Raw genomic sequence first — 16,644 nt, forward strand, 5'->3', positions numbered from 1 at the left:
CCCAGAAATCAATTATGATTGCAGTAATAGCAGTTGAAAGCAGTGAAGGCCAAGGGATTAGCTAAGTCTTAGCAGAATTGTTCATCAGGCAAATAACAGCATCCTACTGTGAAATCCTAAAGAAGAGTTAAATCAGGGGTGTCAAACATAAGGCCCAGGTGCCAGAACTGGTCCCTTCAGAGCTCTTACCTGGATTTCAAACAACCATTGTGAGGGAGGGAACAGAAAGCTGCCGGGGGTGGGGGGTGGGCAGAGCCACTCCAATTGTGGTTTCCGTACGGCGAAGCAACCTCGTCATCAGCAGTCAAGGAGAACCCCTTACTTCAGTGGCAGCCTCACTGGTAAGTTGGGAGCTACCACAGCCTCATTCATGCCACCTCAGGGTTCCAAAGAGGTTGTATGCCTCTCAGCTTGGTCTGCAGCTCTGGGGATGCTGTCCTGGATGGCCACGGATATTGGTGTTTTGCATGTTGGGGGGAGCAGACGATCCTCTGCTGGTGGCCAGCGCTGCCACCAGATATTTGCACACAACCCATCAGGCGGTTGTCTTTGGCCCATGGGGAGCATGCTTTGAAAATTTCTTCCACACATCAGGAGCCTAGTCTTGCCACTGAGCATGAAACTTGGTGGCCGGGTCTCCCTCCCCCATGGACCACCACCATGGTCTTCAGCCATGGGCAGCTGCTGCCTTGTGGGTGGTGCTGGTGATGTCCAGTTATATTGGTCGCTGGATGGCCTAGGGTTGCTGTCACACATATGGCCTTGTGTGCGTGCTGTCCATTCCCCCATCATATGATCTGGCAGCCTTTGGCCTGGGGTGGCTGCCACTGCATGGGGGTGACATGGCTTGCTGACAATCTCTGGCTGGAACCCGCAGCATCACCCTGCCATGGATCAGCTGGCAGCCTTGGCCAGAGGTGGCTGCTGCTGCTGCATGGGCATCTCTGGCTTATTGGGCTTTGCATGGTCTGCTGTGCACATGGCCTTGGACCTCGGCTGCTGCTCCACAGGCAGGGGGTTAGTTCAACTGTTTTCTTTCCAGTCCCCTTTCATGGTGGCTCGGGGGCAGGGGGGAGCTTGCAATACTCAGCCGCTTCATATTTTTACCCTGAGGCCCAGGCTCACAGCATTGGCAGTTAGGGCTGCCAAATGCCCCAGGGGGGCGGAATTCCCTCCACTTTCGAGCCCCGATTTCCGCTCCTGCGGAATCGGGGCCCGGGGGAAACCCCACCTCCGTGTGTGCTTCACCCGGAAGTGATGTTGCACGCTGGGGGCGGGGCCACGCCATTTGAGGGGAAAACAAAGAGTGCAACATCACTTCCAGGTGACGCGCACGCGGCGCGCGCCTAAGACGCCGGCCGGGAGCCCCCTGCTCCTGGCCAAAAAACATTTGGCAACCCTATTGGCAGTGCAAGCAGGCCGGGGAAGGGGTTTGCCCCGCTGTCCAGGCAACATGGGAGTGTCAGCCTAGTGCTGCATCACTGCCTCTCCAGTCTGCCCATGCAGGTTTTCCTCTGCTCCCCCCGCCCACACCCATGGGGCCTTGCAGTGAGGACACACCAACTTGGAGCTTACCAGCTGTCCTTTATAAGGTTTCTATCTCCATTATGTTTTATGGCACACATGGCCCGGTCCAACAAATTCACATTTATGTCAGATCCCGCCCTCCTTAACAAATGAGTTTGACACCTCTCAGTTACACCCTTCTGAATCAATTGAAGTCCCTCTTTAAAACTGCACTGTTAATCTGGCACTTAAGGGGTCATATCAATGCCGTACCAGTGTCTCTGGAGAGGGCAAAGATGGTCCCACCACAGAAAAAGTTATACTTCTAGTCATCACCTGCCTAATATCTTAAGACAGGGAAACCTAGAACAGGGTGTTGTGGACATTTAATGGGAGCTTATTCTTTTGTAGTTTTTAATTTGCCCTGAATAGCATTTTGCTAAAATTTCTCACAAATTTCTCACTAAATTTCTTGGACAAATTATTAAGGGCTGTGGTCTAGAGTACTGCATATAGTTTCCCCTAAGATGGATCCTACTGTGTAATCTTGCATCATTTAATGTGTCATGTTAACTCTTATGCTTTGCTTCAGTTCTGTTTTTTAGATTTTTAGATTTTTGGTTGGTTCTACAACCCAAATCCTATTTCATTGCTTATAGAATGTCCCCTCCTGTTGCTTATATTGACTCTGTGTAATTCGCTTTGAGCTCCAATGAGAAAAGCCACTGTGTGACAGAGTGTTGGACTGGATGGGGCATTGGCCTGATCCAACATTGGCTTCTCCTATGTTCTTATGTTCTCTTATGTTCTTAAATAATGTAAATAAATAAAATAAACATCTGGAGTCTAAAAATAAGGGCAGCTGACAGGTCTGCAGCATAATGTAGCTCAGGAACATGTAGGCAAACCTCTTGTATGTTTCGTGGAATAAAGCTAGCAGCAAGTAATTTCTTCATAAATGGTTTTAAAAAGGTATTGTTCTCTTTCCACTGGTGTATTTGGTCATGGAAATGTTAACATATCCAACAATAATCACTGCCTATGCCAAGGGCTGCTTCAAGCAGTAAGAGCAGGGCTTTTTTTTTTAGAAAAAGCCCAGCAGGAACTCATTAGCATAATAGGCCACACGCAACAGTAGAAACTCATTAGCATATTAGGCCACACCCCGACAGCACATCTAATTAGCATATTAGGCCACATCCCCGTGCCTTCCCTTGGCTTGCCCAGGCACCTGTGGCTGCGGGGAGCCCGTTCAAGCCGGCCCTTGGAGGGGAGGCAGTTTACCCCCAGTCATATGGATCATGTTCCCTCTAAGCTGAGTTAGTGTGAGCTAGCTCACAGTTTTTTAGCCTCTGGCTCACACATTTTTGTCTTAGCTTAGGAAGGATGGATCCAGAGCAAACTAATTTATGTGGCAGCCAAATCTCCTGCTCACAACTTTAATGCCAGTAGCTCACAAAGTAGAATTTTTGCTCACAGGGCTTCATAGCTTAGAGGGAACATTGCTTCCATCATATGTTATATTCTACAGATGATTATCACAATTCTTCCTACAAATATGTACCTTCTAGGCAAGAAATTCATGCTGTTTGAAGTGACTTTAAATGCTACAATTTTAGCCTAATGTTTTATATTTTGATCCATGTAGTATTTATATAATCAATATATCTAATTCTTAATGTGGCCAAATTTGTGGATACTTAAATCCAGAGGCTGGAGCTGTAAACAGACAAGACAGATCTTTCTACAAAAATAAAAGTCCTAGGTTTGCAGAAAAGCCCGAAATCTAAAAAGAAAAAAACCCCACAAGGTGGTTGACACCCCCTGAAATAATAGAAGCAATGCCTGTAGCTTTAAGAAACAAATACCTTCTGTGGCTGTTGCTAGGCAACTATAACAGTATTGCTACCTTGCTTTCTAAAAGCAAGGTAAAAGACGGGGGCAGGGCACTTTCCAGGGTTGTTTTGACTTTTGAAGGAGGCCTCATAAGGTTCAGGCCACAAGCAACCATTGGCAACCTGATACCATGAGACTTTCATGAGTCACCTGGGCCCAGCTGCTCACTACTGGTCAACAGCAGCCACCACACAAAAGTCAGGGTGGTATAGAGGTTAGAGTTTCATAGGATCTAGGAGACCCAGGTTTGAATCCCCATTCTGACATGGAAGCTTGCTGGGTGACCTTGGGCCAGTCACATACTCTGAACCCTAATTACTTTACAGGGTTGCTATGAAGATAAAATGAAAGAGAATGAAGCAAGCTGCTTTGGGTCCACATTGCGGATAAAGGTGGGTTATAAATATAGTATAAATAATAAATATAGCTAAAGATGAGGGGGTCAGATAAAATGTAGATTGATTGTTGGGTGGGCAGGAGAGAAGGAAATAGGGAAAGGTGAGGATGTGGAGGCTGCCAGGGGGAGGGGAAAAGGCAGAAGCATGGGGAGGGGGATACAGGGAAAAGAGGTGTCCCCTGCAACCCCTTTACTATTGTAAAACTGGGCCCAGTGGCTGGCAACACATAACTGGGCCCATCCTGACAGCTGGCACTGCTCAACTGGGTCATAGTTTTCCCAGGGGGAGGGAAGGAGGGAAAGATGAAGATATGGGGGAAAATAAAGGTAGGTTGGGTGGTGGTTGGGAAGGAGAGAAAGAAACAGGAAATGGGGTGAGGCTATGAGGGCTTCCAGGGAAGGGTAATAGTGGGAGAGGGGAAAATGAGATGTCTCTGAATGTCCTGATGGTTCCTCCCACTTGTTTAATTTAGTATCTATCTCAGGAACAATAGAGAGTAGGAAATAAAACAATTGTGGATATTTTACTTAACAGTTTTTTAATGGCTTCCTTTATTGTTATATTTTCCTGCTCTGGATCTTCAACATAGCCCAGGTTAAAAATCTAAATTAATTAGTGAACAGCTTCAGCCAAAAAGGGAGTGAAATTTAATTCCTGGAGACACAGGGTGCAATTGTCATAAAAATGATGGGCACTTTTATAATGAAAGCAGATTTTGTGCCAATTATTTTCAATTCATGGTTGAATAGCTGGAGGATATGCAAAGCATTCTCTGCAATGCAGCTTTATGAACTGACCACTTGGTGTCAGACGTATTACACACTGTTGCTCATATGCCATTACACTGTTGCTCATATGCCATTCTAAAATCAGACAGCCTATCTTTCACAACAACAGTGTTCATGTTTATTGTTGAGATGGTTCTTGCCAACACAGGTCCTTATCATTTCTATTCTGATTTCCATTCTCTCTGACATTCCTGTAAGCCTCATCAGTTTCCATTTCACTCCCACCGTCCCTTTTCTTTATCTGTATACCCCTGAATGATAAAACAATTCTGACTAAGCAATAGACTGAAAGGTATCTGACAGGAAAAAACTTAATAAAAGATGTACTTGCTTTTCCTGGGGATATTATATGTGCTGATAATTGTGTGTGTGTGGGGGGACATTCATAACAACTTTCAGACAGTTTCTGCTGAAATGGTATATCCCATCATGAAAATATTGCTTTTGATTATGCTCCCTATTAGGAAAGCTCCAAACTTCTGGTCAGCAAACTGAAAGGAAGTTCTTTTTTTAAACAGAAGTTTATGTTTCTTGACTCAAATATTTTGATTCTAGATTTTTAAATGGAGATACTGAATTTTGGGCTCAGCAATCACAAAACTAACCTGGCCTAGAAGTAAGTCCTGAAAGAGAAATGGAGCCAATGACTCCAGGAACAAAACAAGGCACTAGAGTCTGTCATTTGCATACATTTTAATTCTGGACCCTGAATTAAAGGTTTTGTTTGGGCATTACAAAGTGAAACAATGTGGAAAATGTGCCATACTTGTTGATGTCTATTTATTTGTTTGTTTACAAGATTTAGATCTACCCTTCTACTTAAAAAGCACTTAGGGCATCTCACAATAAATTGTAAAAAATCAGTAATAGTTATAGAAAAATAAAAAAGTAAACCAAAAAATCAATGAAATAGGGTGTCAAAATGAATTCTAGACCAAGTCACTTTTTTTTTTTTTAAAAAAAGCTTTGATACTACATCTGCTCTCCCCGCCCCCAATACACCTATATTCAAGTCTAGATACAAATAGACGGACAAAACCTGCTCACCCCTGTATTTTGGAATATCTCCTAAAGTCAGCCAAGCTGCCTCTTACCTGTACCAACTTCACATCCCCAAACTCCGTAGAGCCCTCTCTTTGGCCAGATTCAATGTATTACCTTCGGCCTTATTATCTGGCCGTTTTCAGGGTGTGCCCTTTTCTAACAAATGTTGTCCATGCACAAATGGTAATATCAAAACGATCTCCCATGTCTTGTTCCAGTGCCCCTTCTATCATGCATTATGACTGAAATGTCTAAACTCTACTTTGGCTCAATTAGAAGAATATCCTGATGGCCTGAAGATCCTTACTCTTCTTGATAATCCAACTTTGAGATAACAAACTGTCGCTACATTTCTTTTTGGTGCCATTTCTATTCACCCTTTATTTAATTGATTGGTATACTTACATGGTAATTCCTTACATCTGTTTTTTGCAAATATTATTTTATGTTGTTGTTGTTTTTGTTGTACATGGGTCTGTAAGGGTTACATGCCAATAAAGGTAATTGGATTGGAAACAGACGGACAGTCATTATGTCAGAATACAGCCCCCAAGTGGCTGACAGAATGACAGTGAGGCTTTCCTTATCTGCTGGCTTGTTCTTAATCATGCACTGATTGTGCATGGCCAAGCCATTTTGTGCCTTCTTTGTAAGCATTCACAAGTTCATTTTGTTTTTGGAAGTAACCAGCACACCAGGGAGCAGTCAGATACATGTGCTATATGCACAGAATGGCCTGTCTTCAGGGCCACCTCAAACACTAAGCAAACCTAGATGATTGCTGGGGGGTGGGGTCAAAAATCAAGATGAGCCTCCTCTGCTGGCTACAAGGGAAGCTTGGTGTTAACTGGTTTCTAGAATCTCCGTGCCTGTTGGCTCTGGTCTTCTCTAACAGACATAGTACAACAGAGAGGCTTTTTGAAGAGTTTATCTAGTTTTATGCACTGACCTGGACAGCCCAAGCTAGACTGATCGCGTCAGATCTCAGAAGCTAAGCAGGGCTGGCCTTGCTCAATATTTGTACGGCAGACCATCAAGGAATATCAGAGTTGTGACCGAGAAAGCAGGCAATGGCAAACCACCTCTGAACATCTCTTGCTTTGAAACCCCCCAGGGTCACCATGTCAGCTGTGACTTGATGGCAAAAAAAAATATTTCTAGTTTTATGTTTGCATTGTTCATTTTGAATGTCCACTATGTAAAACATTCCTTCTAAACTTCTCAGTTTCCTCTCTATTGAATTGGAGAGGGGATGCTGCAGCAAAGTTATAGTTTGCCTAGGGCACAAAAAAACATTGGGCCCCGGTCACACAGCAAAGTTACTGCGGGAGAGGCATGGGAGTCCCACGGATTTTCCGGGCGCGATCACACCCCAACATCTGGGAAGCGCAGTGCTCCCGTGGCAAACCCGTGGCTCCCCGCCGAAGGTGCGTATTAAAAAACTAGTACTTACGAGGTACTAGTTTCCGGAAACCGCGGGCCAAGAGCGGGCATCTGATCACAATTCCGGTGGACTTACGTGGCATCTGGTGCCCGTCTCTGCAGGTTGCGCTACAGTGCCCAACAGCGCATGCGCACAAAGAGCGATTGCTAGTGCAATTGCGCGGCTTGGCTTCTGTGTCACGCTGCAGGATACCCGTCTGGTTGGAATCTCCCCCCTAACTACAGGACTGGGACGTGTGCTCGGGCAGCCGCGCATTAGTTTCCTCCAGGGCAATTAGCCACGCCTCCCCCCTGCAATATCCGGCCTGTGTGACCGGGGCCTTGGGCCATCTCTGCCTGCTTCTGAATGCATGGCCTGGCTTTGATGTTATACACCTGGGAATTCAGCAGAGTATTAAGGAAGTCCAATGTGATATAGGGTTGCCAACTCCCAGGTGGCACCTGGGGATCTCTTGCTATTATAATTGATCTTCAGGGAGTCAAGATTAATTCCTCTGGAGAAAATGGCTGCTTTGGAGTGTGGACTGTATGGTATACCCCATTGAAGTCCCATCCCTTCTGAAATGCTGCCCTCCCCAAGCTCCACCCTCCAAATTTCCAGGTATTTTCCAACCCAGAGTTGGCAGCTCTAAGTGAGGAGAACTCTACTGACGTGTAAGTGGTTGCTGCTGCAGAATTGCATCTCCACACACATCACAAATTAGTCTATGACCCTTTATGCACCTGTATTTTGCTTCGGTCTCTAAGTACATCCTATTCTTCTGTTCTGCATTCCCTCCTGCTGTCATTTTCAGTTTGTTTTGTGGCTTTCTCTTGTTTAGGCATTTGTTTAACAGGAAGCTTCCAGCACTGTGTTGCCCCGCAGCTACCAAAACTCCTTTTGCAGCGATTTTTTGTTCTCATCTGCTTTCAAATTGCTAATCCTTTCTAAAGTAGAATTGTTTCTGTGGGTATTTAAGTACTGCCCATTGCCCCTCCCCCATTTCCACCTCTCTCTCTCTCTCTCTCTCTCTCTCTCTCTCTCTCTCTCTCTCTCTCTCTCTCGGTGGACGCTCCTTCCCTGTTCTGTTTTCTTTCCCTTTCCCAAAGACAAAAGAGGACATGTCCTTCCACTCAAGCAAACTTTTAAAAAGCCAGAGAGAGCATTAGAAGGAATCAGTAAATATAAAGGACTAGGGGATTCCCTGCTCCCAAATGTGTCAGTCTTGCATGTGTGGGTCTGGATTTTCCCCCTCCCTTCCCTTTTTTGTGCAGAATTACAGAGGGAGGGGGGGAGGGGTTGGCAGCCAGTTAGCTCAAAAAAATGTGGGTTTTGCTTGTAGATGCAGAATGCATACAGAATACACAAATAAACCGGAGGGGGGGAAATCAATGCAGAGGGAATGTGTGCAACTGCGAAATCAAACCTTAAGGCTTGACCTGTTGGATGCTCTAGAGCAAGCAGTCAGTGCAGAAAGGCCCTAACATTCTCTACTTTGCCTCTAAAATATAATGCACTCAGTACCATTATGGGTCTCATCTGTTTACTATATCAGATTCTGTAGTAACAGAACATGGCTGTGGCTGACAGTGTACTCCATATTACTGATAATAGTGGATATTACAATGCTTTTTTCCCTTGTGAATATTCTGTCACATTTGTTTGATTTATGGTGAGGTTTTCTTAATGCTATTCTTGCAAACTTGTATTGGGATAATAAAATCATGTTTTTTCCTTCTCTCTTCCATTATTGCTCATAAATAACACCACAATTATGGTTTAAACTGCAGATGTGTTTTCCCATCTTTTTTAACAAAATGAAACACTCCATGAAAACAAGAAAAAACTGAAAAATGTTCACGTTATTTCTATAATTTGAGATATAAATATTTCAAGGAAAGTATATAAGTAAGAGCAATTGCTTCACAAAGTTATCTTTCATATTCACATTCAAATGTATGGCAAACAAAGCCCATTTTTCATTCAAAATCTCTTTCATGGTCCCACCCTTTCCCACTTGAATATGAGCAATTTTTATATTTCTTTGGTATCAAAGCTGCCGCCTCCTGTGTGCCTGTTCTTCTCAGGGAATATAAATAGTTAGATGACCAAGGGTGAAGGGAGTATGAGATGGTTAATTCAGCTCCAGATGGCTCTGTGGGATCCAGTGCCCCCTAGTGGCTCGTTAGATGAGCTTGTCGAGGACTGGCATAGCTGACTCTTGGCAGACATTGACAAGATCGCTCCCTGACATCCTCTGCGCCCCCACTCTAGGCTCACTCCATGGTATACACAGGAGCTGCGGCTGATGAAATGACGGCTCAGACGACTAGAGAGACAGTGGCAGTGTGCTTGTGACGAAGCCGCAAGAGCATCCTATAGGACGCTTATGAGATCCTATGAGATGGCAGTCAAAGCCACTAAGAGAGAATACTATGCAGCCATGATTGTGTCTGCAAGCTCTCACCCAGCTCAATTATTTAGAATGATTCGGTCTATTACTACTCTGCCTCAAGGCAGACCAAATGCTAAGGAGCTGGAGATTGGCTGTGAGGCTTTTGCGAGCTATTTTGCAGATAAAGTCTTGTTGTTCTGCCGTGACCTTCCCACCACAGTTGATACAGTAGGTGAACTCAAGGCTCCATGCACATCTTCTTATCAAGTTCTGGATTATTTCAGTCCACTCAACCTAAAGGAGGTCGACAAATTACTCTTAACCGTTCGCCCTACCACCTGCAATTTTGATAGGTGTCCATCGTGGCTAATTAAAGCCAGCTGTGACAGGCTACAAGGTACCCTAAGGGAAATTATCTCTAAGGGGCTGTTCCCTGGGGCACTCAAGGAGGCAGTGGTATGCCCTCTCTTTAAAAAACCATCTCTGGACCCAGCCTAATTGGCTAGGTACTGGCCAGTGTCCAATTTGCCCTATTCAGGCAAATTAATCAAGAGGGCGGTAGTGATTCAGTTGCAGGGTTTTTTGGATGACATCTCTGCATTAGATTCCTTCCAATCTGGCTTCCGACTAGGCCATGGGATGGAGATGGCTCTGGTCACCCTCACAGACAACCATTGGAGGCATCTGGATCAGGGCAGTTTGGCGGTGTTGGTGTTGTTGGACTTGTCGGCGGCATTCGACAGAGTCGACTACCAACTACTAACCCACCACCTCGCCGACACTGGGATTCAAGGGTTTGCCTTACAGTGGCTTACCTCATTCCTTCAGGGTCAGGGACAAAGGGTGGCCTTTGGGGAACAGCTGTCCCGAAGGCACCCACCAATTTGTGGAGTGCCCCAAGGAGCAGTGCTTTCCCCGATGTTATTTAACATCTACATGCGCCCAGATTGCCCGGAGGCGTGGGCTAGGGTGTCACCAATATGCAGATGACACCCAGCTCTACCTGCTGTTGGACGGCCAGTCTGACTCTAACCCAGAAGACCTGGACCTGTCATTGAAAGCTGTGGCTGGTTGGTTTAGACAGAATCAACTGAAATTTAATCTGACAAAGATGGAGGTCCTGTGCCTGAGTCGGAGCAGCCCGACAGTAGGGATCCCACTCCTGACCTTCAATGGGGTGCCGTTGGTGCCAGTGCCAGAGGTTAGGAGTTTGGGAGTGCTCCTGGATGCCTCCTTAATGATGGAGGCCCAGGTAGCAGTCACTGCCAAGTCAGCCTTTTATCATCTTTGGCTGATCAGGCAGCTGGTTCCCTTCCTTGAACACAATGACCTGGCAACAGTGATCCATGCAATGGTCACCTCGAGACTGGATTACTGTAATGCTTTCTACATGGGGCTGCCCTTGTCCCAAATCCGGAAGCTGCAGCTGGTGCAGAATGCGGCGACCAGGGTGTTGTTTGGCCTCCCTATGTGGGAGCACATCCGGTCTGTGCTAAAAGAACTGCACTGGCTGCCAATAGCATACCAAATTTGGTTCAAGGTGCTGGTTCTTACCTTTAAAGCCCTATATGGTCAGGGGCCTATATATCTAAAGGACCACCTTTCCCCACATGTTCCCCAGAGAGCACTACAATCAGGGTCCCAAAACCGCTTGGCCCTTCTGGGCTCCTGAGAAGCCAGGCTGGCTGTGACGAGGGCCAGGGTCTTTTCAGTGGTGGATCCGGAGGACATCAGGGCCCTGAAGGACCTTTTACAATTCCGCAAGGACTGCAGGACAGAGCTCTTCCACTAGGCCTCCGATTAGGGAGCCACACCCAAGAAAATGAAGCCCTGGCCCTAACATCAACATCACTGTCAACAACCAATTTAACCCAGACTATGACATCAGCTGGCTGTTGCCTGAGGATGCTGCTAATGCCCACCATCTGATACAAACTAGCACTTTATATTTCATTATATTTGTAACTGTATTGTTCTGATTTCATTTAATTCTTGTTTTAATTGTTTTATATTTTCCATGTACGCCGCCCTGAGCCTGCCTTGGCAGGGAGGGTGGGATATAAATTAAATAAATAAATAAATTCCATATCAGGCCTTAAGAAGTAACAAGATTATATACAGTTCCTGTGTGGACAGTCCTTACATCCATTGCCAGAATAGCATAGAAAAATGCCATGTAGAAATGGCAACCACAGCTGTAGGAACCATTCCTTAGTTTCTGTAGGTTGCAATCTGATGTACATTAAACAACAGTTCATCAGTACTGAATACTTCATTCATTTTTTTTAACATATAGCAATCAATGGCTTGGACCATGTGATATGTGAGCAGGCAGGAAAATGTACTTCACACATTTCCCCTTGCACAAATAATAGTGGAAGGACTGAAGCCACACATACTTCAGTATATTAGCAATGTGCATATGAAGCAATGGAACGTACAGCTGATAATTTATTTGATGTTATTTTAATCTGTTTTTCAGATGGCTCATGCACATGGAAAAGATTGTACGTATGCACTCACTTTCCCTTAGTATAAGAGAGAGCAAAGTGTAATTTTAGCACTTCTCCTTGCATGAGACCTGTTGTGCATGCAGGGATTTTCTGTGGGATCCAACCCTGTATTTGTGTCATGTGTAAGACAGTCAAAGGAAGACCTTTTAAATGCCTCAGCAAATAAATGTCTTAGCAACTAAACTAGAAGGTCGCAAGAAATAAGAAATCTCATACTTGGGTGGATTTGTTAAAAACATTTCAAGTTTGTGTATTGTGCTCCTACTTTTTTGGGGGGGGGGCTGGAAATGCATCTCAACAACTTTTTAAAATAATACAGTGCATATATTCCTAAATGTGTTGGGGGAAGGAGGAGGATGAGGGGCAGCGCAAAAAGGACGGAAAGTTTTCCTCCTTTTATCACCACCTTCCTTCACAGGCTACCATCACCCCAATCCCCCTATGGAGATATACATATGGATGCAGGGTGTGTGCCTATCATTTGCAAGACAGTGTGCCACACAGATCTAGTTGCCTCTGAAACACCAGCTTGGTTGTGATCTTACTACTTTAAAACTTCAGAAAAAAATATTGTCAACACACAGCTGGGCTGTTGGGTGTGATTTCCTTCTCACTTTCTGTCCACAGCTACCCCTAATGCATTCTTGTATAATACATGAATTGCAAAATGATTCTGGACCCCTTGCAATATACTAAACCCACTAGATGGTGCTGTTAGTTAAGGATTTGTTTCCTTCTATTTGGCAGGACCGCTAAATTGTGGCACCGTTTTGCTGGTGAAGAAAATATGGAAGTGATTCATCACAAGACCATTAATTCGATCAGTCCTGATTATGTTGCAAAATGAACATTTTATGTGGTAATATTTTATATTAACAGATATGTGCTCATAGAGGTGGTGATTTTGCAAAATTGCTTTTTAAACTTCATGAATCTTTGCAATATTAAAAGATCATCCTTGTATTTTAACAACCATATCAATGCTATGGTTAAAGGGCAAACAACAGTAATCCATAATTGAGGTAGAATATCTGCTATATAAAAATTACCAATTAAATAATTATGCTTTACAGCAGAAGCTTCAAGGAATTAACATGAGACAAAATGCAGACAAGAGGAGCAGGCATTTCAGCATGGGCAACAAATACCATGCCCCAGAATGCTTCAGATCTTGGAAGTTAGGTGGCCCAGAAGAGCCAGTTTCAAGCCACATTTTTCTGCGTAGGGTCTGTGCTGTCAGCTGTGTGAGAATTCTTACATATGTGCAAGGCTCTAGGGGCTTCTGGCTGAATGTAATAGCTTGGTTAGTCTTGTCCACAAGTATAAGACAATTCAGGCTTGCTCAGCAAAGCACTAATTTCTCACCCAAACTGATTTGTGGATGGCAGCTTAGCAGTTTCAAACATGGTGAGCGAGTCTTAGGCAAAGAGTACTGGGCAGGTGGAGAAGAGGCACCCCCCCCCCTAGTTTTTGTGTAGTTGTTGCTCCAAGTGAGGGGGAAGAGTGTTGCTGTCTATCCTCTCCTCCTGTGGCCACAGCAGTAGAATTATGAGGGAAGGGTCAAATGGCACATACATGACAACAATAGTGCAGGTCTGTATGACACATAAGGTGAATGCAGTCCACCATCTTCTGTCTTTATATCTCCATACAGACAGAAATGGCAGAAAGGGCTCTTGAGCCTTTGGTGCCCTATCCTGCATGACTGGTAGGCTACCAACATTTTGCCTGTAAGGTCACAAGTGGCACAAGTTCAGCTTTGTTAGTGTTGCCAAAAACACAGATGTGCAAGGGCTGCAGAATCGGTCAAACAGAGTTGGGGATCATTTGGGGTGTTTGTGCATGTAAGCCAATAGAGTTTATTGAGAAATCCCACACTCAGTACACAAGCAGGGGCGGAAAATGAGCTGGGAGAGAGTGGTATAAGACAAGCAGCACCTTGGGATGAGCACTTCTCAGCCTGTCCAGTTGCGATACCTAGGCTTTTAGAAAATAAATAAGGGCACCGTATCTTCTATATCCTGTCTTCCAAATAATGCTAACTGTACAAAACTTTTCCATTGTTTCTGGTGGTTGTTGTGTATGTGTAGAAGATTTATGGTGCCTTTATGTATACACACACACACACACACATACTTACATATACATATATGTCCGCGCTAGTTTGTTGTACTGGTAATAGATTTTGAAGGCTTTCAATGATTTATGCAGTCTTGTTTGAAATTTCAGATGCAAATCCTTCTTCTGTGTGTGTGTTTTTTTTTTTTTTGGTTTGAAATGTTAGTCCTCAAATAGCATTTGACACTTTGACAAAGATACAGTTTTGCATGCCAGTAGCCACAGCGGTGCTGCTGATGGTTTTCTGCCTTGTGCACCATGTCAGAATGAAAACAGGCAGTGTGCCAACATATCAACAAACAGCAGAAGCCACAATTTAGAATTGGAAATGATGCAGCTTCAAAAGCAAAGGCAACATATGTTTCAGAGCATATGAATAAATCAAATACCATCCAACAGCTAATGAAACACACTTCAATATGCTTAGCACCAAATTACTTTTGATTAAAAAGCTTACCGGTAAGAGAAATGTAAACCACTGCTAGGTGTTTTCCCTTCAGGGTTATGTGCTAAGTCTAATTTGAAATGGATAAGAAGTAACAATTCATTTTCTGTGCACATACCTATATATCTGTATAGATACCTCAACAGCAGTTTCAAGAGTGTCACTCAAACTGCTGGAATCACTAGTACAGCCTGCATGTTCAGCAGAGTTGTCATGCAAATTGTTATGTATTGGGACTGAAAGAATCCAGGACTGTTCTACCAGAGACAGGCTGAGCTTGGAGCTTTAGAACAATCGCCTACCAGGACTCTGGAAGTAACCAATCAAGAAGTAATGTTATGTAAATAGCCTATTGTTGGGAGTGGGGTGTGTTTGGGCGTGGCAATTGCATGCTATTTGAACAGGGCTGCAGCCCTGGAATCTTGTCTCATCCTGCTGAAATCACTAATAAAGTAGACTGATCAGGAGACTTGGGGTCTGCTCAGCCATGAAACCCACAAATGAAGTTCAAGTGATTTAATATGCTCTCTGTCTCAGGTAGATATCTTAATCAGTGATGTCTTTACAGTGATGGAACAAACAGGCTACTTCTGTGAAGTGTTGCAGCCTATCAGGAGTCTCAAAATATAGAATGCACAGTGCAGGGTTTACCGTATCTTTAGCAAAGCAGTGAGGATTGGCAAATTTTTGGCCAAAACAGTCATTACAGAAACTGCAGGGGAGTAATGCATTGGCAAAGACAATGGAGAGAGGCCACAGTGTTATAAGTGGGTCAAAAGGGGGAAAATGTGCTTCCCCCATTGATTCCTATGTAACTGCCAGGCAGCTGCCTCTCTGCACCCCCCTCTCTGATTGGTCAGCTGCAGAGCTCAGTGTTCTGAGGGGGAAAAAAACCAACAGTTACAGGGGACTGCAGAGAACTAATGGCAGTTGAGGAAATCAGGAGTGGCCAAGAACCACCTATGAGGTGAAGCAAAACTGCTGGCCCAGCCCCTCTGATGGCTTCGAACACACTCCCCCCACCTCCTACACCCTTACAGGAGGTTGTCTGTCAGTTGTGGCCCCACCTCCACAGTGGCTCCTAATACTCCTCCCCCCTCCCCCTCCTGCACTGGACAGGCAGCTGCCTGTCAGGTGTAGGAGGGGAGGTGGGATGGCTTCCAACACATCCCCCCCACCTCCTATGCCTAACAGGCGGTTGTCTGTCAGATGCAGCCCCACCTCCACAGTGGCTTCTAATACTCCTCCCCCTCCTACACTGGACAGGCAGCTGCCTGTCAGGTGTAGGAGGGGAGGTGGGATGGCTTCCAACAAGGAGCAAGGCCAAGGTATGAATGTTTATGGGGAGATAGTAAAGGACATTTCTGGGAGATATTTCGATGCGTGCCTCCCTCATGAACCTGAAAAAATGTCCACCACATCACCACTCCCTCATACCAACTCCCCCTCACACCTCTCACCTCTTACTGCCCTCAAGAAAGCTCCTGGCAAATGTCGAGTCAGATACACCAACACTATAAGGAGGAGGCAACTTAGGAATGCGGCAAAGACATTTGCACATAGTACTCCTGCAGTGTACAGGCCAAGTACCAGCAAGATCACCCTGAGGTGCTCAGAACAACACAGTCTCCATATGAGCAAAACAATCCAGGAACACAAGTAGAGAGGCCATCACTTTTATGGAAGGTAGCAGGAGTTGACTTAACAGATGACTGCTTCTTAAATGGACAGTTCTATGTGGCCTGCTCCAGAGTGAGCTCATCAAGTGTCCTGGTGATGCTAGCACCTGAGGGCAGAACCACCAGTGTGGTCTAGAGAGTGGTCCTTCAGTAGAGGGGGGGGGGACGTACGTATGTCTCACTTCATTTCTTACACTACAATCTTCTCTGTTATAATTCCTACAACAACTGTCACATTTCAAACTTCATATCATTGGTATTATAACTGGATTTACGGAACTTAAATACCGTAGTGAAGCATGGGTATCAGGGTAGGATATATATAAAAAAGAAAGTCCCCTCACTGTAAAATCAACACCCAAACCGCTGGACTAAGAAACACCAAATTTGGGGAGAGAGCTCCTACCGGAGCTAAGAATGGATTTTTAGAAATTCGACC

The sequence above is a fragment of the Gekko japonicus genome, unplaced genomic scaffold (genome assembly GCF_001447785.1).
Source record: "Gekko japonicus isolate JY-2015 unplaced genomic scaffold, Gekko_japonicus_V1.1 scaffold355, whole genome shotgun sequence".
NCBI classification, from domain to species: Eukaryota; Metazoa; Chordata; class Lepidosauria; order Squamata; family Gekkonidae; genus Gekko; species Gekko japonicus.